The sequence below is a fragment of the Cupressus sempervirens genome, chromosome 3 (genome assembly GCF_028749045.1).
Source record: "Cupressus sempervirens isolate cs-2001-9-10 chromosome 3, ASM2874904v1, whole genome shotgun sequence".
NCBI lineage: Eukaryota > Viridiplantae > Streptophyta > Pinopsida > Cupressales > Cupressaceae > Cupressus > Cupressus sempervirens.
The window spans coordinates 295,833,937-295,858,569 of record NC_143120.1 but is presented as its reverse complement, the minus strand read 5'-3'; the positions used below and the strand labels follow the sequence as shown (position 1 = coordinate 295,858,569).

At 30.4% G+C, this 24,633-nt stretch overlaps 1 pseudogene; it reads left to right on the top strand.

Annotated features, from left to right (window-relative positions):
- Nucleotides 1-15,496: 15,496 nt before the first annotated feature.
- On the top strand, nucleotides 15,497-16,510 carry LOC149566141 (tetraspanin-8 pseudogene; annotated as a pseudogene).
- Nucleotides 16,511-24,633: the final 8,123 nt, after the last annotated feature.

Here is a 24,633-nt window from a genome sequence, read left to right as displayed (position 1 = left end):
TGTAAGAAGCATGGATATCATATTCAATGAGACAGTGTTGTACAAAGATCTATTGCAATAGCATGAGAAGAAAGAAAATGATTATATAGTGCTCAATATTAATCAAAAGGATGTTCTAGTAGTTACTCACACTTCACAATAATAGAAACAATGAATACCACAAACCCCTGTGAATGTTAGATGATCAACAAGGTTAAGTAGGCCTCCATAAAGATTATCTCCCTAGTTGTACTTTATTAATACATGTTGATTAAACATAATGTTAAGATGAAGTTGAGCATGTGGATACAAAGTTTTAGTGGGAGTTTGTAATGATAGAAGAAATAGACTCCTTGCTAAAAAATTAGACTTGGGATTTATGTAAGTTGGTTGTAGGTAAAAGCGATTTACAAAATAAATGGATTTATAGGCTAAAAGAAGAGGATGGAGGTAAGAAAAGATTTAAAGTTCTAAAAGGTTAGTTGTAAAAGGATTTGCATAGAAAAAGGGCATTGATTTTGATAAAATCTGACGAGGATAAGAAAAATCAAGAAAAATGCAAGACTCCAAGTGGAAAGGTGAAAGTTCATCTCGAGGAAGAGATAGTTATAAGTGAGGTGGATATGGTAGAGGAGGATTCTAAGGAACTTGTTTCAATTGTGGTAGAGAAAGGAATAGATAATTTGTGTGCAAGAGTACAAGTAAGAAGGTTAGTAGCAACAAAAATGCTTTGGTACAAGAAGATTCACCAAATGAACATGAGAAGGAAGGAAATTTATGTTAAGAAGAGCATTGTGGAGTGAAAAGAATAAGAAAAACTTAGTAAGAAAGAGTTTGTTCAATACTAGATGTTTACTTGTAGACAAAGTCTGAAAAGTGATCATTGCTAGTGGAAGTTCATAGAATCTGGCATCTAAGGCAATGAATACCAAGTTGTAGTTGGAAAGATTGAAGCACCCAAAACCACATTAGGTTTCTTTGAGCAAGTACGACCATACACTCACTTTAAGCGAACAATGTTTTGTGAACCTAAAAATTGGAAAGTATTATGATAAGATATTGTGTGATATTATACCTATAGAATTTTTCATATTTTGTTGCATATACCTTGGAAATATGATCGACATGTTGTATATGATGGAATATTGCACAAACATACGATTTGGGATAATGGGATAAGACCAATCTTGTTACATTTGATTGAAGAATCTATTAGTGAGATATGTACATCTATGAAGGTTGTATGATGGAAGAGAAACAATTTATTAAGGATTTGAAGAAGACTGATACATTTTTTGTTGTAATTCCTATTACACTAAGTGAAAGAACACAAGATAATGTTCTTGAGGAGGTTGTGAAGTTTCACCAGGTACAAGGAGATCATTTTAGATAATGTATGTGATGGTTTATAACTAATGAGGAGTATTAGTCATTGCATGGATATGATTTGTGGAGCTATTTTGTTAAATAAAACACCATACTGATTGACACCAATTGATAATGAGGAGCTTAGTTGACAAGTTCAAGAATTATTGCAGAAAGGTTTGATTTGAGAAAGTTTGAGTTTGTGCATACTACCAATTGTCCTGGTACCTAAGAAGAATAGAGAATGGCAGATGTCTACTGATTCTAGAGCTATTAAAAAGACAATAGTTAAGTATCAGTTTCCTATGCTAAGGATGGATGATATACTAGATTGTTTAGCTAGAAAAATATATTTTACCAGGATTGATTTGAATTGTACAAGTGTAGGATTTGAGACTTTATTAACTCATCAACTTGATGATTCTCCTTGCTCAACTTCTATTGTGTGTTATCTCCTTGTGGGCTACTTGATTGAGTTCTTCCTTGTTCATTTGATCAAACTTCTTAGGTTTGTTGATCATTTTCTTCTTGATAATCATATGATATAACTTATGTACCTATAATTGCCTTTTTTTTTATTGGCATCCAAAGATTCTTCCTCCTTGAGTATAATATCACTAGACTTACCAATGAATTTCTTCATTATAGGATTAAAAAACTCATATGCCATGGATTCTTCATCATATCCAAGAAAAATGTCTTTCTCACTCTTACTATCAAATTTAATTTTAGCTTCCTTAGGAACACATGCATATACAATACATTCAAATACTATGATGAATAAGACAAGTCTCACAAATTCAAGTTGGGTAATTCTATTCCCACCTGGATCACAAATTTTAGTTTAAAGTACATTTCATTTACATGTATGAGAATTATACCATAATACCACTATAGGTACATAATTAAAACCAAGAAGAAAATGGTCAACAAACCTAAGATATTCAACTAAATGAACAAGGAAGAACTCCATCAAGTAGCCTACAAGGAGATAACACACAAATAGAAGTTGAGAAAAGAGATTCATCAAGTGGAAGCTTAGAGCCCCCTAGCTTTTCAATTCAATTGATCTCTCTTCCAATAATATCAATGACAATGTGCTAGATTTTTTCAAGAGCATGGCATTCTTGACTTATACCAACTTGTCAAACAATCAACTCACTTATGACTTCTCTAGTAGAGTCAATTTCTCTAGCTTGTTGTAGGCACTTGATCTACATTCCATTAATCTATGTGGAAGCATTCCTCCTTGTATTGGAAACTTGACTAACTTGAAGTGTTTGGATTTGTCAAAGAATGAGCTTATGGGGAAAATCCCCTTTGCGAAGTTAAAACTAATGAAACTAAGACAACTGAATGTGAGCTATAATGAGTTGTGGAGAGACTCCTCAAGGGAATCCATTGGACAAGTTTCCATAGTCTTTGTAGATTGCCTCTTGGGACTTGTTAGCCAATAAGTTTAGGATTGTTTCAGTTGTCTTGTTTATTTAGTTTCTATTTACTCTTCCCTGTTTTGTCTAGTTTTCTTTAGTGCATGCTCATTTTCTAACCTCATGTTATAAATATTTTGTAACAAGATCTAGTTATCAACTCTTATCTACAAAAAAAATAGTACATTTTGTATTTTATTTTCTTTATCTTGTTTAATTTCTATGGAGTTGTCTTTGTTTTGTTTAGTTTCTATTGGATGTGTACTCATTTTATAGTATGATGTTACTTAAATTATAATATATTGTACATGTATCTTTCAATATTCTTTCTTAGTAACTTTGGCACTATTGTAGAAGTTTATTCAATTCTATTTTAAGTCTATGATATATTTGTCATTATTTTTGTATGATTACACATTTATTTTTTTCTAATTGTTTATTAATATTAGACTTCATGGACAAACTTTTAAGTGCATTAAATTAATTATCTATATAAAGCAAGTTTACTTCAATCTTTATTCAAACCTAATTTAACTCAGCCCGCCTCCCTATCTTTTTTACTAAACATTTTGTGGTTTTTTTTCCAAACGTTGTTTCATGTTATGAAGAGAATCCCACACTATACGTATTTTGTCAATTTAAAGTAGTCATAAACTCTTTCCTAGCACATTGAGGAAAAAATAGTTCACAGAACTTCTCTGACCTTTTGTGAAAGATCACCTTTCTTTACTTCAGATTTGTTGCTAATAAATCTTGTAATGCTGCATCTATTATCATGACTTTTACACTAAATATGTATATGCCAAAAAAAATGTTGTATTGGAAGTAATGCCATGATAAAACTTTGTTGATATTATCTTGCATTCATTGGCAAAGGTCCAACGTTCTACTCGTGTTTGGATCTCTTGACCTTGGCCGCTCGCTAGCCTAGGATGAGCACAATATCTTAGATCGTTAGGAATTCTCTATGCTCTATGCTCTATTTTGCAACCAAGTACATAGTTTCTTCTCATTTATACACTTTGTGTTTTGTTTTAGGTTACTATTTAACAATCATTTATTGAGTTTGATGAATTATTTTGTTGTTGATCAATGAAAACATTATAGCTATTGTTTGATTGTTCTTATGTTTTCCTTTATTTTTGAAACACATCCATATACAATACAATCAAAGAGGAAACAAAAAGAGGAGATTTGAAAAAGGAGGAGGGTCAAAAGGAGACTTCCTAGGGGTTTAGTGAGTTCAAGCTTACTCGCCCCAAATTTTCTTTGCTAGACCAGCTTAAGGAGTTGCAAAAGTAGGTGTTTAGTTAGTGTTTTGCTGCTAGTTCCTGATGTTTTTGATGCTAGATGGTTGCTGGTTTGTGTGGTGTGGTGCTTGGTTGCTTTTGCTAGTTAGGTATGTCATGGTCCTTTTAGTTATTAAGTTTTTTCTTTTCATGCTTTTCACTGGTGGCAGTTTCGTCCATCTTAAAACTCTTTTAGTTGGCTGGGATTTTGTTATGACCTAGCCTGGTTCGGTTTATAACTTTTTCTTTTAAAACTGTAGCTATTGGTTCTGATTGATGAGTTTTTGGTTGGGTCATTGCTCGTGATCTTATAGCATGTTTGTTCTAGACTTGATGTTACTTTCTGTTAATGGATTTGGGCCCTTCATGCTTTAATTAATCATAACAACATGTAATGTTGAACAATTAGTTGTAAAATTAAATTTTAAATTGATGACTATTGAAATTTTACAATAGAATAAAGTAAACCTCAACAAAATAAATAATTTTTCTAAAGTAAATAAAAATTTGAATTGTCTTTTGGATGTTTCCGGATTAGTGGGGAGTTCACCTCTCATTGAAAGAGCATTTATTATTTTTCAATTTCTAGGGCGGTTACTTTGTAAGGAGAATCAAATTAAATGTTTTATGGTATTTGAATGCATGCTTTGGGCTTGAACGTTTACATCCTATTCTTGGAATATATGACAGATTTCTGGCAACTACTCTCATTATTTCTATGCATGTCTTGGTTCTCTTGGGAAGAAGAGGTTATTTAGTTTTCTTCATTTCTCTCTGAGGAGGAGGGGAATGGACAATACCTATGCAGGTCTTTGTTCACCAATGCCTTCCAGTTAGGAGAATGCTTCAACCTATTTCATTAGTTCGAGGGATCAATCAATCAAGGGGAATCTACAAAATTTGATCACTGGTTTTTTCACAGGCATTCTACCAAACCAGGTGCATTGTCTATTATTCCTCATTTTTTCATGGATCCATGTTACTAGGGCCTTTCAGTCAATATTTTGTTTCTTTTCTCTTCTGTTTCCACTCGCTGGGTATCTAGATGGTTTGAAGCCCTTTTTAAGGGGTGGATTATCTTAACATTTATAGTAGCAATTACGACATATAGCTGGATCATGATAAAAGATAGGAAGTTTTCACAATTTATTAAAAATGTCAAAATATCAGAGGTTTTAGCGATAGCAAAATACTAAATACTTGCAAACAATCAGAACAGAAGCATTTTTGATATGCACCATGATAGATTCATGTAGTGATAATTTCTAAATTCTAGATGCTTCTTTAGAAATGCGTTTTTATTTAAAAGTAATTTGTATCTACAATAAGTGCATGATTCTTCTCTTGGGTGCTCTCATGTATGTGCGTACTTAATTGCCAAGCGTTATGGATGTCTTCTTTATTCGATACATGATATGCAAAATCATTTCTTTGCAGTTTTGGTTGAGTTCTGATGCGTTCTGAGTTGCAGATTTCATGCTTATATTCATCTGTATCATATCCTCTTTCTCTATCTCTTCTCAATGCGCGATTAGCTGTCATCTGTATCGTTATTAATAGAGTAACGGTCCATATTCATGATATCTTTTTTGCATTGTTCTGCTAAGTATTAGCAGACTGCATTTGGTTACATTCTGTGGCTTTGTTACACTGTCTTATGGGTACCCACCCAATATCTTGCGACTCCCTTACACCATGTCTTCACTCCAATGTCAATACTAGACTTTGTTCCCTACGTCATATGATTCAATTTATTGTAAGAAGTCAATTTCTACTGACTTAATCAAATAACTTAGCCTTTAACAAATTTGAAATACTTCTCTTGAATCTATTCTTTCTTGTTGAAGATTCTAATCTTATTTGTTAATATCTTAATTTCTTAGGCTTGATATTAGAAAGGGAAAAGATTATTGTAGTAGTTTTCTCAATTCTTCAATTCAGTTTCTAAAAATTATGAATAATTTGGAGATTGTTATATTATATTATTGAAAAACTATATTTTCTTTTTGGCTGAAAACTATTTTATTAAGTTGGAAACTTATTATGTTTTTTTAAAAATGATTTTTGAATTTTTTTTTTGATTCAAGTTTACAATTTAACATTTCTAATATTTTTAGAAAATTATAAGTGAAATGCACAATTATATAAGAGATTTTGTTATTTTACTCTTTAGGAAATGATATGATTGGTTAAGTTTATTCATCATTTTTTTAGATAACTAGTAGTTTACAAATTTCATTTTGTGTTTTATAATTGATATAGAACTATTCATTTACTTCAAATTATTTTATCATAAATGATTATTTCCTTATTTTTCTTTAGAGTCATTTGTTTACATTATAAATTTTTAAAACTAAATGTAAGAATACAAATTGAAAATGGAATATGTTATATTATCTATTCCTTTCTATTTTGTTAATATCTAGTTAAGATCTCTATATGTATACATATGCATCAATGATGAATAGAGATATTTTATAATGACTATAGAGTTGATTCGGGTATTACATCTCTATTCATATGAATATGACATGATATTTATGATTTCTCTTTAAAGTCTTTCTTTATTCATCTATAATTTGAATTTGTTTATGTAACTTAAAACTTAATTTTTTGTAGATTAAAACATAACTTACTATAATTTAAGAGAAATAATAAAATGTAGTATACATTAGTACATATGGGAGTTGTGACTTAAATTTGATCATAGTTGTTAAATATGTCCATGCCAATATTGTTCAATTTTTGTAAAAATGTGTTTGGTTAAGAAGATTTTTGTTTTTTTGGTGGAATGTAATGTCATGAATGTTTGAGGATAAGAGCTTACTTGTTACTAGAGGCATGGGTGTGTGTTGTGTTCTCATCTTGATAAGTAGTTTATGTTGTTGAGGTTTTCATAGATTCTATTGAATTTTTCAATAATATTTAAATTTTTATTTTTTCACGTTGGGGCATTTTGACATTATTTTTGCCCTTTCTCTAGATTGCACTATTTTCCAAGTTATTGTTTTTGGTGTATCACAATTATTTGCGACATTATGGCCGAGACCTAACAATGTATTTGAGGTCAAAATAAGTTTGATTCATTTACTAAATTGTATATTGTTGTATTCTATCTACTTGATGGTTATGATTCTATGTTATTAATGAAATTCATCTAGAGAGTTCATATGTGTGAGATATACACTTTATAGATTATTATTACAAGTTCAAAACCTAGTGATACTCTTATTAGATTCATATCAAGGGATGTAAATATCATTTTGGTTTTGATAGCTGCCTTGTTTATAATGGGATTCATGGATCCTAGTGATGATCTTGAGTTAGACTTCAAAATATTCTTTTATGGTTTCATTGATTATTAGGATTTTAAGAGGATTCTTGTATGGTTAAAGGATTTTCTTTTCACTTTTGATTTTTAGTTTGGATCATAAGACTAGTTTTCTAGGACCATGGTTAGATGGGTGGCTCAAAAAAGAGTTTGGGGCTCTAGGTAGTTTCTAAGATAACCTATTGTAGGTAGATAATCTAGTGATACCTTGATACAGATTATGGATTGGGTTAAAATACTAAGTAAGATAATTATCACCTCTACTTGCCTATGCTATATCTTATGTGGACCATAGATGGGTAGATAAATCTAGCTATAAATGTAGTTCTCCATGTGGCATAGAGTTTACAAATTGGTTTGTGTATCCTCATGAAAGGAAGGTTGGTTTACGATTACATCTATTTCTTGACCACTACCATTACCTTCTACATTAAATAATTTATTGAAATCAAGAAGTTTGAGAATGGATTATTGAGATAGCCTACATTTTAAATGTTAACACCATTCAATTAAGTTATCATTCCACAAAAAAATACCTCTTTGATATCCTTTGATTGTATCAATGATGGGTAAATAAATATGACTAAAATTATGTATGATTTTTGTATAGAAGCTTTTGAGGCCATGGCTCCTCACTTAAATTATAATAATTTATGGGTGGGCCAACTAAATAGCCCCAAACTTTGATGAATACATGTTTATACTACCTTTTGATATGACAAAACAAAGATAAACCAACTCCTCCTTTATGAATTCACACTTTTGTGGGATAGTAATTAATTTTTATTCATGTAACCTTCTTATGAAACAATCAATATGCTTCAAGTACTCCTCTTTCGAGCTACTAATAATCAAAATTACATCTAGATAAACAATAAAAAGTACCCATAAAAGATCTAAATACATCATTCATCAATCTCATGCATTGAAGAGTTGAAAGGAAATTACCATCCACTCATAAAATCCTCCATTAGTCAAGTGTATCTTCCATTCATCCCCTTCTCAGATCCTAATTTGACATGTCCATTCTTCAAATCTATTTTTGAAAAAGAGAAGTCTCCTCCTAGACAATCCAATAGGTCCTCTATTCTTCGTATATGTTATAGGTCCTCTATTCTTCGTATATGAAACATATTTATGATGGTTATCCTATTTATGAGCTTGAAGTTAGTTCATTATCTTCATCCTCCATCCTTCTAATAGGATAACATTGTAGGGACTAAACAAGGGATTATGATTTCTCTGATATTGCCTATCCTCAAAAGTTCATAAACTTGTTTGGCCATGTCTTCATTTTGGTAAGGGGTCATCAATTATAGGAAGCTTTATTAAGCAATGTGGCATCGACAATAAAATCAATATGGAAATAAATGCCTTTCATTTTATGTAAGGAACTTGGAAATTCATGAATGGAAATGCTCTTATACTTCTGCAAGAAATATTACACTTACCTCGATGTTACGTCTTTTGTGATGGAGACAAAATTGACATGTAATTTGGTTAAGAATTGATAGAGATTTGTACACCCCTTCATCCTTTAGAAGATTTTAAAAATTATTTTGCGTTACTATCAAAGCATGAGGTCCCGTATGATTTTCCTTACCATCTTCTTGTAGAGAATAATGGTTGCAAGTCACTTCATTTTTCATAATTGATTAAGTATTCTTCTCCCAAAAATATTTTTATTTCCTATCAAATTTCCAATGTTTACGTAAAATTACGTGGAACACATCCATAACTTGATGATATCACAGTAGATCTTGTCCAAGGTAGGAACCAATAGTGAACTCTGACTAATATTTCTCATTTACCAACACATGTTGTCTCTTACCGTTCCTTTTCAAATTTAATTGTCCTTGATCTTAAATAGTGCCTTCACTTGTGGGGGTTCCTTGGTGACTAACACCTTAAGCAATGTTCTTCTAATCATCAAGATTTATATTACCTACAAAGCAACACTTATCATGTGTAATTTTACTTTTTCCCTATCCTTTAAAATAATATTCTTACTCTCTCCTTATTGTGAATGTAAATTTTTTCTAGGGTGTCCAAACCATTTGTAGATTTTATACTTGTTAGATAAGGTATTCGATCCCCTTCTTCGACCATTTGATCTTTCTCTTCTATAAGGTCTCTTGTCAAACCCTTCTCTTCATTCATATCTTGATCTTAGTTTCCAGTTAACTCCCCTTGTGATCTTTTTGACTAATTTCTACCACTAAAATTCCCTCCTTTGAAACTTCTTCCTTTGCCCCTTCCTTTCCACTCCTAATTAATCTTTAACTTATCTTGAGCCCTACACTTCACTTGAAAAAAATATTTTACTATTTGTTGGATCACATGATTAATTTCATCTTGAATGTAAAACTTCAAGTCATTTAGCTATATCTCCCTCACATTTTCCATATTGGTTTAGCTTAGACTATGCTTATGGAATTCCTCAATGTAGGTAGCCTTATCAATATTCCTTTGATAAAATTTGTGTATCTTCCTAATCACTTGGACCTCATAATCTTCATGTAATATTTGACTCTTCATTTTTCTTACCATGTTTTTCTATGAATTAATCTTGGACCTTTACATATATACCCTTTCTCCTTGGGTATAATTCTCCACCCTGTTAAGGAAAACTCCTTCAATTTTCTCTTTTCTAACTTCACCCTTTTTTCTTCTTTAGGCATTTCCTTGAAGTCAAAGTAATTTTTTTTATAATCAATCAAGTCTATTACCTCTTATACATCCTTTTTATCTCTATATTCTGGAATATCTATTTTGACATCACAAGTCTCCCCTTTTATTAAATTCAAAATATTGAAAAACCTCTTTTCCTCACAAGTGACCTCTTCTTCCCAATGTATATTTTAAGGGTTACCATATTCGCGCTACAATTATTATTTTGGATAAAAATCATCTCTATTTCTCTCCTTCCATATTTGTCTTCAATTGTTTCAATCTTATCCCTTCAGAATTTCAAGTCCCTAGTAACTACCATGGGCACATCTTTTTGGGGTAATTTGTCTCACACTTCAATTACACACATTCTCCTCAACTCACAAATCAAAACTTTGATATGCTACCATTATGACCCACATCATATAAGCAACATTATAATTGATCCAATAGATATTCAGAAGGATTTTTAGCCAAAGTCATCAAAGTGCACCAATAGATCACACAAACAAGGCTATCTAGAGAAAACTAAATATATGACCTCGATTCCATGAGAAATCTAATCTATAAGTTTTTTGAGAAGAAAATGAATTAAAATATCTTATTTCAAATTTTGGTATTAACTTAGGACAATCACCCAAAAACCTTGATTTAGGAGTTCTTCTCATTCTATTAGCCATATTCAAGTAGAGTTTGGCCAATCATATCAACCCCTTACCTTATCCATAGAAAAATGACACTTTAGAATACCCTTTCCAAATTCACATGGAATATCTTAATACTCCCCTATTTTGTTTTCTTGGAAACCAAGGATAAATCATCTCTACAACAAATTGTGAGGATGCAATTAGCCCTATTTTCGAAAACAAGTACTTGAAAAAATCAAAAATATGTTTTGAAGAAAAATTATAGAATATGGAATAAAATACACATACAAATATTTCATAGGTTTTAGGTGGCTAAATCTCTCAATTTTTCCTTACACTTCAAGTCTCCATTCATAGTCACACAAATTAGCTTGTTGTAATGAAAATGTCAGCTCTAGGGCTTCCATTGTATCACTACCATCTCCATCTATTTCTATGAAAAAAATGAATATTCAAAAGGACAATAAGAAATACCATCTCCCAAGATTTAGATTATTCCTATATTGGAATAGAGATTTATGGGCATTTTAATGTGCAAACCCTAGTTTTTGAGGGTTTTAGACCCACTCTATGAAGAGTAGTAATAAATCTTTAAATATTTGATGAAATATTTGCAAAATAGATGAAATATACACTATATTATCCCATTTTTATATCAAGGCATCTTAAATGGAATGAAATTATAGTACAAAGCTATAAAAGTCACTAAAACATGCAAAAAAAATTAAAAGTTAGGAAATAGAGAAATTATTCTCTTTTTCCAAGATGTAAATAGCCACCATGACATCAACCCAAAGAGGGATCATCAAAATCCTTCAAGTGATACCTAATGGTCCACAAATAATTTTTTGAAAGTGTTACAATTGGGATTTGAAAATTTGTAATTTTGCACTAGCAAGTTAAAAAACTTGTCAATGCAACTTTTGTAACAATAATACATTTTTTTCTTACTTAAAAAACTAAATAAAAACATAATGGCTACCTTTATTATATGTCAAAATGTAAAATAAGGGTCCAATTAAATATTCTTCACTCATTTTAGACAAAGTTTGAGTGGTTGTCCACCAACTTTGACCCAATAAGGACCTTATAGGTATGATAGTCTAGGTGCCCCTGCGCTAGTTATCTACTATCCTGGGGGAGCAAACCTTAGGGTTTCACATTTTCGGGTGGAATTTTTTTATCCATCAAGTATCACTTAGGATTGGATCAAAAGTTCGGATGCTCTTACATGTCCTTCTTTGTAGTTTCATGTTCATGTGGCGAAACAATTTTTATCATTCATTCTTAAATAGTTTCGTCTTGATGTAATGATGCAACATTGTGTGTATCATAATATTGATGTTTATTTCCTTGAGGAGAAGGATATAATATGTATATAAATGTGTTCCAACTAGCATACCTAAAATTTTAATTAATTTTTTTTTAAAGTTAAGCCAAGAGATATCTAAAGTTCATATACTTTTGTTTCCAAACAAGTCACCCAATGACTATACATCAGCCTTGGAATATTTGTCCACCTCTTCCTTCACCAAAATGACAACCAGTATGTCGAATGTTGGACCTGAAACCAAGCTCCCAAGCTTTTGATATCAATCACAACCTTCATAAAAATAATCACAGATCACATGCAATTGGATGCAAGCCTCTGATATGATCATAAGAGCTAAAATCAATTAACTTAGAACTTAATAAATAAATGGCAAGCCCCTGTTAGAAATTGGAAGCCTCTATCCAAAATCATAATTGTAGGCTACTTTAAGTAGCGGTTGGACTATTTTTCTATTTGTATTTTAGAAGGTAAAGAAGGCCCTCTAAAAACACACACAACAAAATAGTCCAACTACTACTTAAAGAGGTAATGACAACCTTTCAACATGCAACTCCATACCTGCCGGTAGAAAAATTGGGCTCTAAATGATTAGAAGCAAAATGGAAGTTGGTCCAATCAATGAAATTAAAGCCAAAAAAATCTATGGTAATGGAAGCCACTCTTCTATTAAGCAAGACTTTGTGTAGAAATTTTCATGAGAGAGTGCACACTTGAACAATTCTTGAGTACCATTTTCCTCCCATTCTGTACAACATAATTTTTTTCTTCCATTCTCAACTGGTGAGTGTTTTCAAAGCACTAATATACCCTCTTCCACGATGCTTAGTTGCTTTGCACAAAATATATTATAATTTCTATTTAGAAATGGACAAATAAAATAATGAGTATAATAGTTGCAGAGGATGTATACAAAGGAAATACCAAACATTCTCTACAATTTAACCAAAAGATTCAAAGAGTGGGTATTAAAACGATTTAAAGAGTGAGTATGTAACTTCTTTGCATGAGTGCAACTATACATTGAATCACTTCTCAATTACATTTTTTCTCTGATGCCATGAATCAACCATTACATTTGTTCTTTCCTACATGTTATTAATAACAAAATAAAATTGTATATTTGGTTTGATACTCAACTAATTTGCAAGAATATTAAAATCAATGAATATAAGAAAGTTAAATGAATGTCAATTTTAAAAAAAATAATTCTTATAAGTTTACATTGATGAATGCTTCCACTGTAGAAAGCCTCTCGGCTTAATAATTACTTGTAATTTTTATTTTTAAACATTTTTGCAAGATTACTTAAAATGTATTGAAAGTTGAGGATAAAAATACTTGAACATGTTTTGATCATGTGACTATATGTACATAAGCACTTTCTTTTTTATATTGTAAAAACTACTATAGTTTCAAAGTCACCTAATTGTATTAGTCATGTATTCTTAAATTTCTAGTAGCAATATTTGACAATCTAAGGTCGTCTTGCTATCTTATTAGTTCATTTTTCATTCATGTTTGTATCTAATATATTATATTATTGACTAGTTAATATTCAATACAGTTTTAATTGTAAGGTTGCATTCATGTTTTAAAAAATGTTAATATGTGTCTTTCTATTAGTTTTTTGTTTTGTCCTCTTGGGTTCCCTAGTCATGGTGTTATACATAAGCCACTTAGTTTCTCAACCAATGCCATAATTTTTTTGAACTTTCCAAAAAAAATTCTTGTAAAATCATTTATGAATGATAGAAAATAAATTCTCCTCACTCATGATGGTGTTTGCATTGGGTGACACAAATCTATATTTATAGTTTCTAAAGTTTCTTATTAAATAAATGACATCCCTTATTAATAAATTTCTCTAAGATGCTTAGCCAAAATGCAAATTAAAAGAAGTAAATGGTACTTCAGTAGGAGGTAAACCTCTTACAATTTTCTTTCTTTGCAACAAACATAATCCTTTGAAAATTTAGATGACAATGCCTCAAGTGCCATACTCATGCTTGATCTTGTTTTGTAGCCATGAAAGTTGCTTCAAATTCTTGGATCATTGCTCTTATCCAAGGTGGAAATGTTCTATTACTTTTAATTTCAACTCTTGCATTCATCATGATACTCTAGGAGGAATGTCTAACATATTGTACATTATTTAAAAACAACAGTTCTATAATGCTTTCGTTTAAGTTGTCCGATACTTGTAAAATTATGTTTCAAACTATATACAAAATAATATTTGGTATAGAATTCTTATTGAGCCTTGTCACTACATTGATTGTGCCCCTTCCTTTGATTTCTATATGTCATCGATGTTCAGTTATATTCTAATTCAAAGAATGCATCCAAGTTGTTAAATATGTGCCCATTTTCTGTCAACCACTATTTGGAAATCAAACATCACTTGAACTTTCTTAACAAACATGAAATATACTAATGAATAAATTCATTAAACAACTTTTAGGAAAAAAAAAATTTGGTTGTCTACATTATCTTTTATGCTTTCTACATTTATTTGTAAAATGACCATAGTTATTACAATAATAAATCTGAAAATTTGACGCATTATACTTTTGTGATTGTTGCTGATTATTATTATGTCCCTTGAAACTGTAATTTGATTTCTCCTTCTTCCCCAGTTTGGATTACTTCTCACTTCTCTTTTTAAATTATTTATTCCTCTTCCTCTTTCTCTAATCATAGATTTCCTCTTCTTCTACCTCTACCAAATATCAAAAAGTATTCTCTAATGATGCATTGTAATTCCTATTCATCTTGTCTTCAACTTTTTTGAAAAAACCAACAAACTTATCCATAGAATACAAATGTAGTCATACCATTCTATTCCTGAATTACCATATTATTACCTCTTCTACAATCTTTTGATAAGTTAGTTCATCATCACATTACCTTATATATTTAACAAAATCATTAGTTCATCACCACATTACCTTATTTGATTAACTAAATCATTAGTTCATTATCACATTACCTTATTTGATTAACAAAACCGTTGACATAATATGTAAAATTAATCTACTTAATCTAATTCATTCATTTGTAAATTCTCTTCTAAATGTTTCTAATTTGGCAAGTTTTACCTTTGTTGTCCTTCGATATGCTATATCCTATGCGTGCTTAGCTGCATTGCAGTGGCTCACTTGATTCTTCACAGAAATGAATCATCCAGTCCTTGTCCAAGTCCAATTTTCAACAAATCAACAAAGTCTTTACAGTCTCTTTCCTATATTCTTTGAGTTCATTATTTTCATCACAGTAGCTAAATAGACTCATCTTAGACTCTGTATAACCTATTTCAGCTGTATCTGATAAAATACATCTGAAATTATTGAAAAAACATGTTTTCTTTGTAAATGTACCAGTTCATATTCACCGCAGGTTCAGTGGATTTTTTCAAATCATTTGGATTCAGGAGTTTGTATATGTAAGATTCAATGTTTTTTATGCAATTTGTTGAATTACAGTACATCCTCCTTACACAGGCACTACTCGAGCTCTCAAACGTTGTGGTTGAAAGAGATATGGGATCGTGTTCGGCAACACTTAGCTTTGTGACATTTTTGGTGTCCATGCCCCTTTTGGGCGGAGGAATATGGCTCGCAACAAAGGAGGACAGTGATTGTGTGAGGTTTCTTGAATGGCCTCTCATTGTCATGGGAGCTTTTCTCATGCTCCTCTCTCTCATTGGCTGCTGCAGATTCCGGCTTAACTTGGCCGTATTTTTCTTCTTCTGCTTCACTCTCATTCTCTTCACTGCCTTTGCCATGGTCGTCACAAACAAGGGCGCCGGACACTTGATTTCTGGTAGAGGGTATAAAGAATACAACCTCAGAGATTACTCAAACTGGCTGCAGAAGCGAGTGGAGAAGAACAGCAACTGGAATAGAATCAAAATCTGCATACAGGATTCAAATGTATGCAACAAACTTGGGGTTGATTCGGGTAACCAAGTTGAAAAGGAGTTTTACAAAAAAGATTTATCCCCAATTCAGGTAATTCACTTGAACTTCAAGTTTAAAATCCTCCTTTCTATCATAAGTAACGTAACTGTGGTGAATTTGAATTTTGCATTTCTGATTTTGTGATTAGTAGGGTTCTCTTATGTTCTTTGATGTTTAAATGTAAGTTTTGAATTTTTTATTTTTTTTCAGTCCGGCTGCTGCAAGCCTCCGACCTCGTGCAATTTTGGCTATGTGAACGCCACTTATTGGACAGGTTCCACTGCAGACAAGTTTACGAACATGGATTGTAACAGATGGAGTAATGAGGAGGATCAATTGTGTTATAACTGCGAGTCGTGCAAGGCAGGTGTTGTTGCAAATTTGAAGCACGACTGGCATAAGATTGCCGTGATCAATATTGTGATGCTCATCGCTCTAGTTGTGGTTTATTCTATAGTGTTTGTTCCATTTGCAATCTTTCTGGTGTTAGACGGATGGAAAAAGTGAACACATGTATGGAATAGAAGCTTAATTCATACTAATTTCTTCTGCAAGCCATTTGGGATTGAAAATATCACATAAAATAGAAACTGGCATTTGTATCCATGGTGATTATTTTGGGAAAAGGAAAACTTATATCCTCCGATTTCTTTTTTGTGAAGTGTAATATGAGTATATTTTTTAATTGCGCATAGAAATTATTTTATTTGTAATTTTAGTTTTGGAAGAATGATAATTTTATTGACATGAAGATATCTTATAAATGAAAACACAATGAAAAATTTTCATTTCTCTTTATAATAAATATCATGTAATTTTATAAATAATAATAACAAAGAAAAATATAAATAAAAATATTTTATATTCCTATTTTTCTCTATAAAATTGTTGCTAAGGATAAATAATTTAATATTGAATAAATTCTACTAAAGTCTCTTTTGACTATCTCATATTTGTATTGCATGTTTGCCAACCATAAAATTAGTACAACCATAGATTTGATTTGACACGGATATGAAAACATAGAATTCCAAGTTTGATGGGCATAGTGTCTTGTTGTATGGGCATTGAGCCATGTCTAAATAACTTCCTGGGCAGCCATTGCCTTTATAGTGTACCCCCAATTTCAAATTATCTATATAGAGTACATTTATCTACATTGAATAGGGAAAGATATTATTTTGACCAGATTGGATGTGTTCTCTTTGTACTGCTTAGATATCTTAGTCATATCTTATATTAGTTTTCAAAATTATTTTAGTTTTCAAGAATTCATATTAATAAGAATGATCTACACATAATTATGCTGAGTATTTTTATATGACAATCAATACTTTTAGTAATATTCAATTATCTTAAATTACTTTTCTACTTCAGTAGTAATTAAAGTCAACTTTATTTTAAGTAAAATATGTAGTGTAACAAGAGGTATGTTGAGCATAGTCTATCATAATAATAATAAAAAACTTTAAAGAAAAAAATGTAATACCCCTTCTTTATTATCATTATAGACTTCATTGTTAAAGTTCTATCTAACTCTTTTGTGGACATGTTTTCCTTAACAGATATTTGAAATGCAATACTTTGTATATAGGGCAATTGATTATACCATATAGCAATGGTTACCTTTGTGCAATGATAATACTTTCATGTGTCTATTTGATGATTATGTGATTACCTTCGTAAATTACTCTTAGCTAGTAAATACAATTATTTTCTTGATGATAGCATATGTTATATCTGTAAATGATCATTATTCTATCTTTATGATGACAAGTTATTATAGTGAAATACGAGGCTATTTGTATTAATAATTTATAAATATGGTACTTACCTCATAGTTTCATGTGTTTAGTGTGCATGTTTGTTTTATATTTCTTTCTAACATGTTTTATGTGATTAGGGAAGGGAGTAGTAGTCACGTGCTAGTTGAGATCTACACAATGTACCACTCCCTACCATTGTTTGTTTAGCTTAGATATATATGCACATTTACATGCTCATCTTTTATGTAGGTTGTAGGTATCAGACATCAATTTTCCTGGATTACCAAGATGGGCATGCCCTGTCACAATAACTCAATGGTAAGAATGAGGAGATAATATTCAGACCTACAATCCTAGCCAAAACCTAATTACTTGTCCTCAGAAGGAGGATATTTATTTGACTGACAACCCTTTTTAAACCTATTAATTTTTCTTTGTATATTGTTTTATTTTGACTTTGGTCTATTTTATTTATGTGGGTTTAACTATGTGATTTGCTTGGTAAATGATTTGTTGCAATATTCACCACCATTATTAGATATGAGACATTTTCACATTTTACTAGTCTCATTTTCAACCTGGATAGTTTATAGAAAAGATGAATTTATTTAGTTAACATGTGTGTGTAGTGTTAACAAGATGCTAAAACTATTTCTCATATTTTATTCTCATGCCATTTGCTTGTGAGATTAGGAAATGCATGTTCTCTCTATTAAATATTAAATGGTGTTGGAATAATAATCCTAAAGATGTGGTAGAATTGTGGAGTTCCCCTACTAATCATTCATTTACTAAATAAATCTAGTGACTTTCTCTTCTTTATAAAAGTTGGTCTATCTAGAAAGATATAAATAATAGGATTTTAGAAGATAAAATAAATGATGTTATTTTTGTCTTCTTATCCCTCAATCATAATATCAAGGAAAATATGAGGACAATGCACCAAATGACCCAAATACCCCCTCTAGATTCCTTAGACTTAAACATTACAAGATGATGGATTCTTGTTAAATTCCCTCAAAAGTTCAAAAAATATATTGCTTGAATAAGAAAAAATATTAAGTGTCTCTCTAGACTTGGGATGGATTAAATTAAAATTTGATAGATGTTCTATTGGTAACTCAATCCGAGTGGGTGCGTGTGGGATTATAAGGAATTCTAAGGGGGAGTTGTTGGTTTCTTATGCAATTAATTTGGGGTCATAAATAGCCTATGTGGATGAGATATTGGAACTTTACCATGGTGTGAAGCTACTGACATGTAAATATTTCAAAAAAGTCATTATTAAAGGAGACATGCTAAATTCTATAAACCTTTTGAATAATAATTACTAATGGCAGATGGAATGGGAGGGATCTTGGTAACAAGACAAGTTAGTTACTTGCTATGATGGATGAAGTGAGTTTCCTTTACACATACAAAAAAAAATTCAATAAGCTTCAATATGTTTTCTAAAATAGTTAACTACATTGACTATATCAAAGTTTTGGAAGATATATCAGCTATAACTACATAAAGTCATGTGGAAATCATGAAGGATTGTTCCAACTCTGCTAATAATGGCAATGCATTTATTGAATATCAAGACAATCACTTCCCTTTGTCTTTCTTTATTTTTTGAGATTTTTCATATTTGCTCTTTTTGGTTTTAAGTTTATGTTTATACTAGGTCTTTCTCTATCTACATTTATTTAGCAAAGGGTTCTTGATTTTAGTAAGTATGAGTTTGTAGCAAACATTTGGGGAGATTTAACACTTTGGGAGAAAATATAGGTGGGGTTCTTTACTAGGTTAAGCTTGATAATTATGTTGATTGCAAAAGTGACCATAAGGTTAAGGAAATTATTGAGTAAAGGAAGATGCCTACCTTTGTGAAGGTCATTAAAAGTTATAACACTAACCTTTCTTATAGGATTGCAGTTTCTTGGCATGGTGAAAAAGTCTCTATGGGTTGTGTGTTATTTATGATTACTTTAGAGGCTATTGCAGTGGTGATGGGTTCAGTGCTTGAAAGGTGTGAGAATCCTTGATAACACCAAGATGTCTTTCAAAGAGGCCTTCAAGAAGATTCTAGATCAAAGGTGTTAAATTCTAAGGCAAGAATCTAGGTTCAACAAGGAGCATTTGTCGGGTGTTTGGAAAACTATAATGATGATCCTTATTAAGTTGTTTTACTTGTAAAGGGAGGTATAAATCATTTCACTCACATTTGTTTCCTATGTTCACCACTTTAGGAGGAATGATACTTTTTTCTTTTATTTTTGGCTTTTCTCTTCCCTCTCTTTCATTGGAGAAAGGCAAGTTGAGGGTCGACCTCATCTCCACCAAGTCTAAACTATTAAAGATGTATGAGTTTCATAGGGATATCATACCTCAAAATGACCCTAATCTAATTATGAAGCTTAATAACCTTGTGTTTTCCCTCATCTTGTCCTTAGTGAAGCATTAAGAATCCCCTTAAATGACATCTATAGCTTCCTCTATTTTTGGTACTAGGGTGCTTCCTATCCACAAAGAAAAACACAAAAAGAGGAAGAATCAGATCTGGTGGAGAAGAAGGTTGAGGTATTTAATGACTTGGCTGTAGCAATTTCTTAGAAATTTAGTGAACCTTGACTCCTAATTTATCTACCATTTGCTCTATTCCTAACTCCCCTCATACATCTCTTTTCCCACCCTCTCCTAAGATTAACATCAATTATCCTAGGGGTATGCATGTTTCTCACTCTAGCTCACTTAGTCTTCTTCCAAAAGGGAGTATGGTGGTGTTTGTTTAGAGGGAGTGACTTTACACTTAGATGAGCTAGCTATTTCCTATAATAGGCTAAAGATACTACTACATGAATCTTATTCTAGCTACATATAGGATGCAAGAAAATCAATAAGCTACAATCCCTATCTAAAGGTGAGAGAAAGGAAAAGAATTAGACCAAGGGTATGTGAGACGAGGCTTGGTGGGATGTTAGTAGAGACTTAGGGTATATGATGCACATATAGTTGTCATTAGAAGAGCAAGTCTTAAAAATGTGTACTTTAGTGCCTTTTGAGGAAGAGAAGAACAATACTATAATGATGTTAGGGTCCATTAAGGATTTCTAGAGGAAGTTGGGAGAACAACTCAATGAGTTAGTTTCTTAGCAATTTGCTACCTAGAAGAGGATGGATTTTGTTGGTGCAATTAAAGTGTTTCTTGAGAAATTAAGGTCAAAAGAAAAAGTTTCAAGGATGTGGAGTAAAGATGAGCATATGTAGTTGGTTAATAAATAGGTCACTATGTCAGGTGATATTTATTCTTACTATCCTCTAAACAAACCTCCTTGAAAAGGCTCAAGGAGTTACAGATGTAGTTGGTTGTGTGAGGGTTTCTACTACTAGTCTTTATTCATTTTGGTTTCTAGGTGTTTGTGGTGTTGTAGTGCAGTTGGTTTTTCTAGTGAGGTTTTTGTTGCTTTGTCTTCTAGAGCTCATTGGAAAATATTTTTTGATTCATGGTTCAGTATTACTAGTTACTACTGGGAGATTTCTAGTCGAGTCTTCAAGTCTAATTTTTTAAATTTTTTTATTTTCAAGTTTTAGTTCATTTAGCTTCTAGTTCTACTTATGTAAGGTTTCATAGCTTGTGAACCTATTTCATCTATCTTATAGACTTGGTGTTACTTTTTGTTAAGTGTGTGGTCCTTCTCACACTTTACCTAATAAAACTATGTCCCTTCTCCCTTGAAGCAATCTATGAACTTCTACACTTTTCTTCACACACAATTTGATGTTCTAAGCTCTTTATTTTGTGCAGCTATAAGGAATTTTTAATCAAAAATCTAAAAACAAGAAATCACCATATTATTTCTCACAAATTAGATTTTTCTCTTGTGTTAAAATAAATAAATATAGAAACACAATAGTAATCACAAGAAACAGAGACATAGATAGCTGCTACAACATAGATAAAGAGAACAAATATTTTATTGATTGATATGAACATATTACATTGCCTTCACATTGCCTCTAATATATATATATAGGACCTTATACTTTCTACAAAGAAAGAGAAAGATTTGAAGGAACCTTCCAACTTAACAAAGTAATCATATGTGGAAGTTTAAGAGGAGAGGTGGGGAAACAATCTATTAACTGCTACAAACATTTTAAGAAATGAGTGTCAAAAACAATTCACAAACTGTGAGAAAATTATGCAAGTCATTTACAACTTACTGCATATTGAACACATCCACTACATGGGATTGGTGTCAAAACACAAATGGGAATATCCTATAAAAGCATAGCTGAAAAATATTAGTACCTACTTGAAAATGAGAGAGTGAAATTGTTGCCAAGAAAAGGGATATTTTCCAGTCAAAGTGGAGGAAAGCATATTAAGGACAGAGAAGGATTAGCCAGAGATTATAAAAATATAGAATAAAATATATATTTTTAGGTAGCTTTGAGATTTGAACTACCATAGATAAGCTGAAAGTAATTACAGATGATTAAAAAATGGAGGTTTTAGATGGTGATTTTTAAAGGATACCATTTGATTAGGTAATTGTTAAGATAGTAAAGGAGAGTGTAACTATTAAGTCAAGAGGATAATATGGTCATATTGTAAGGTCACTGAGGTTCATGATTGTAATAAAGAGAAAATTCTAGTATTATTATAGTTTAGGATGTTGAACAATATTAGCAGTATTTGATGGTCATATAGTTTATGTCTTCTTTTAGAAGAATATTTGATGTTTTGAATCAAATAGTTTATCGATATTTGATTATCGTTCTATGTGATTAAAGAAAAATATATTTGATACTTCCTATCAATAAAATATCTATGATTCTTATAGGGAGGACTCTTGAATTAAAAATCTACAAATACTGCTCTCAAATATGTTATTTCATCTGTGTTATGTATCTATCGTTAATAACACAACCATTAAAATATTTAACCACCTGTTTAGACCTTCATCTTTGGTTATTTATTAGTGCAATTGATAAATCATTTGATCATGTCAGCCTCAAAATGTTCATGACAATGTAAACTATTTTCTACCTCTCCATAGATAATAGACTCCAAATTCACATTTAATTCAAGAGAATATTGAAAAATAATTTTAAAATAAATAAACAAATGAAAAATATATTAATAATATTAATAATATAATATACCAAAAGATTTATTTAAACTCTAAAATATTAGAATCCAAGTTCCTATTTAATTCAAAAATATTGAAATAAAAATTAAGATAAGCTATTGTTAAAATTATAAAAAATAATTAAATATAAAAAACTAAATATTCATGATATTGCATATAGATATACTTTATTTAGTTATAAGATACATACACAACTATAGGCAAAAGCCTACAACACAACATAACTTGCCAATCTTTCATGTGGAAGGTCTTATGTTTGAATCTACATTGTTTTCCAATCCAAGTATATATATATATATATATGTATGTATGTATGTATGTACACACACACACACACATGTGTGTGTGTGTGTGTGTGTGTGTGTGTGTGTGTGTGTGTAATGTGTAATGCAAAAAAATTGGCATTAACTTACAACTATAGAATAATACAACCATGATATTTAGTATTGATAGAAATTTTAATTATGTGTCTTAAATTAGGAGCAATTAATATGCTATCATAGCTATGAATACAAAGTAAGAAGTTGGAAATTTTCTTTTAGAAACTGAAATAAGAAGTTATTACCTACCACAATATTTTTTAAAAATAAAGACTGGAAGCCAAGGTAAGGTAAACTTTCAAATGTATAAAAAGTAATCTAAATAGAAATAAAAATTAGATAAACATCTTAAAATATTTTGTATTGTAATTTTAAATTTCAAGCTAAGAAAAAGTAGAATTGAGTTCAAAAATAAGAATGATTTCTAAATAAAAATTTTATTTTAAGATTTTATGTATATTAAAAAAGAATTTATTTAAGTTTTTTTTCTTTAGAATTTATATATTAAAGAATACATATTAATGTCAATAAATTTTTTATTCTAATTTCATTTTTTAAAACGCTTTTGTGCCAATGAACAAGATTAATAACAAATATATAAAACATAATCTAAATAGATTTTTTTTTAGATAAACATCTTGAATTATTTTGTATTCTAATTTTAAATAATTTTGTTAACAAAAGACTTTAAAAACTATAAGAAACAAAATGTTTTTCTTTAGATTTTATATATATTTAAAAAATTATTTAATTTTTTTCTTTAGATTATATATATTAAAGAATACATATTAATATTAATAAAGATTTAATTTTTGAAATGTTTTTGTGCCAATGAACAAGATTAATAACAAACATATAAAAAGTAATCTAAATAGAAATAAAAATTAGATAAACATCTTGAAATATTTTGTATTCTAATTTTAAATTTTAATTTAAGAAAAATAGAATTGAATTAAAAAATAAGAATGATTTCTAAATTTTTTTTTATTGTTTAAAACTCTTTTGTGCCAACCAGGCCTGAAATTTAATGGTCGCCCTTGCGTGTCATATGATTTTTTTATGATGGCTAAATTTTTTTCATGCCTTTCATTTTACATTTTGGTAAAAAATTGATTGTCAAATTTTTTGTTTAAAATAATTTAACACATTATTTTAAATTTAAATATACTACAAATTAAAAAATAATAATACAGATTTAGTAATATATGCAAAATTCTATATGAATAACTTATAATTATAAATTAGTAGTATACACAAAAATCTTAAAGAAGCAAGTTTTTAAGTTACTTTAAAGATTTGTAAAATTTATGTTTCTAAAATTCATTATTTTTTATTTCAACGAGATTCTAAATTAATATAAATATGCATTCGCCAAAATGGAAATGTAACTAAAGAGAAGAAAA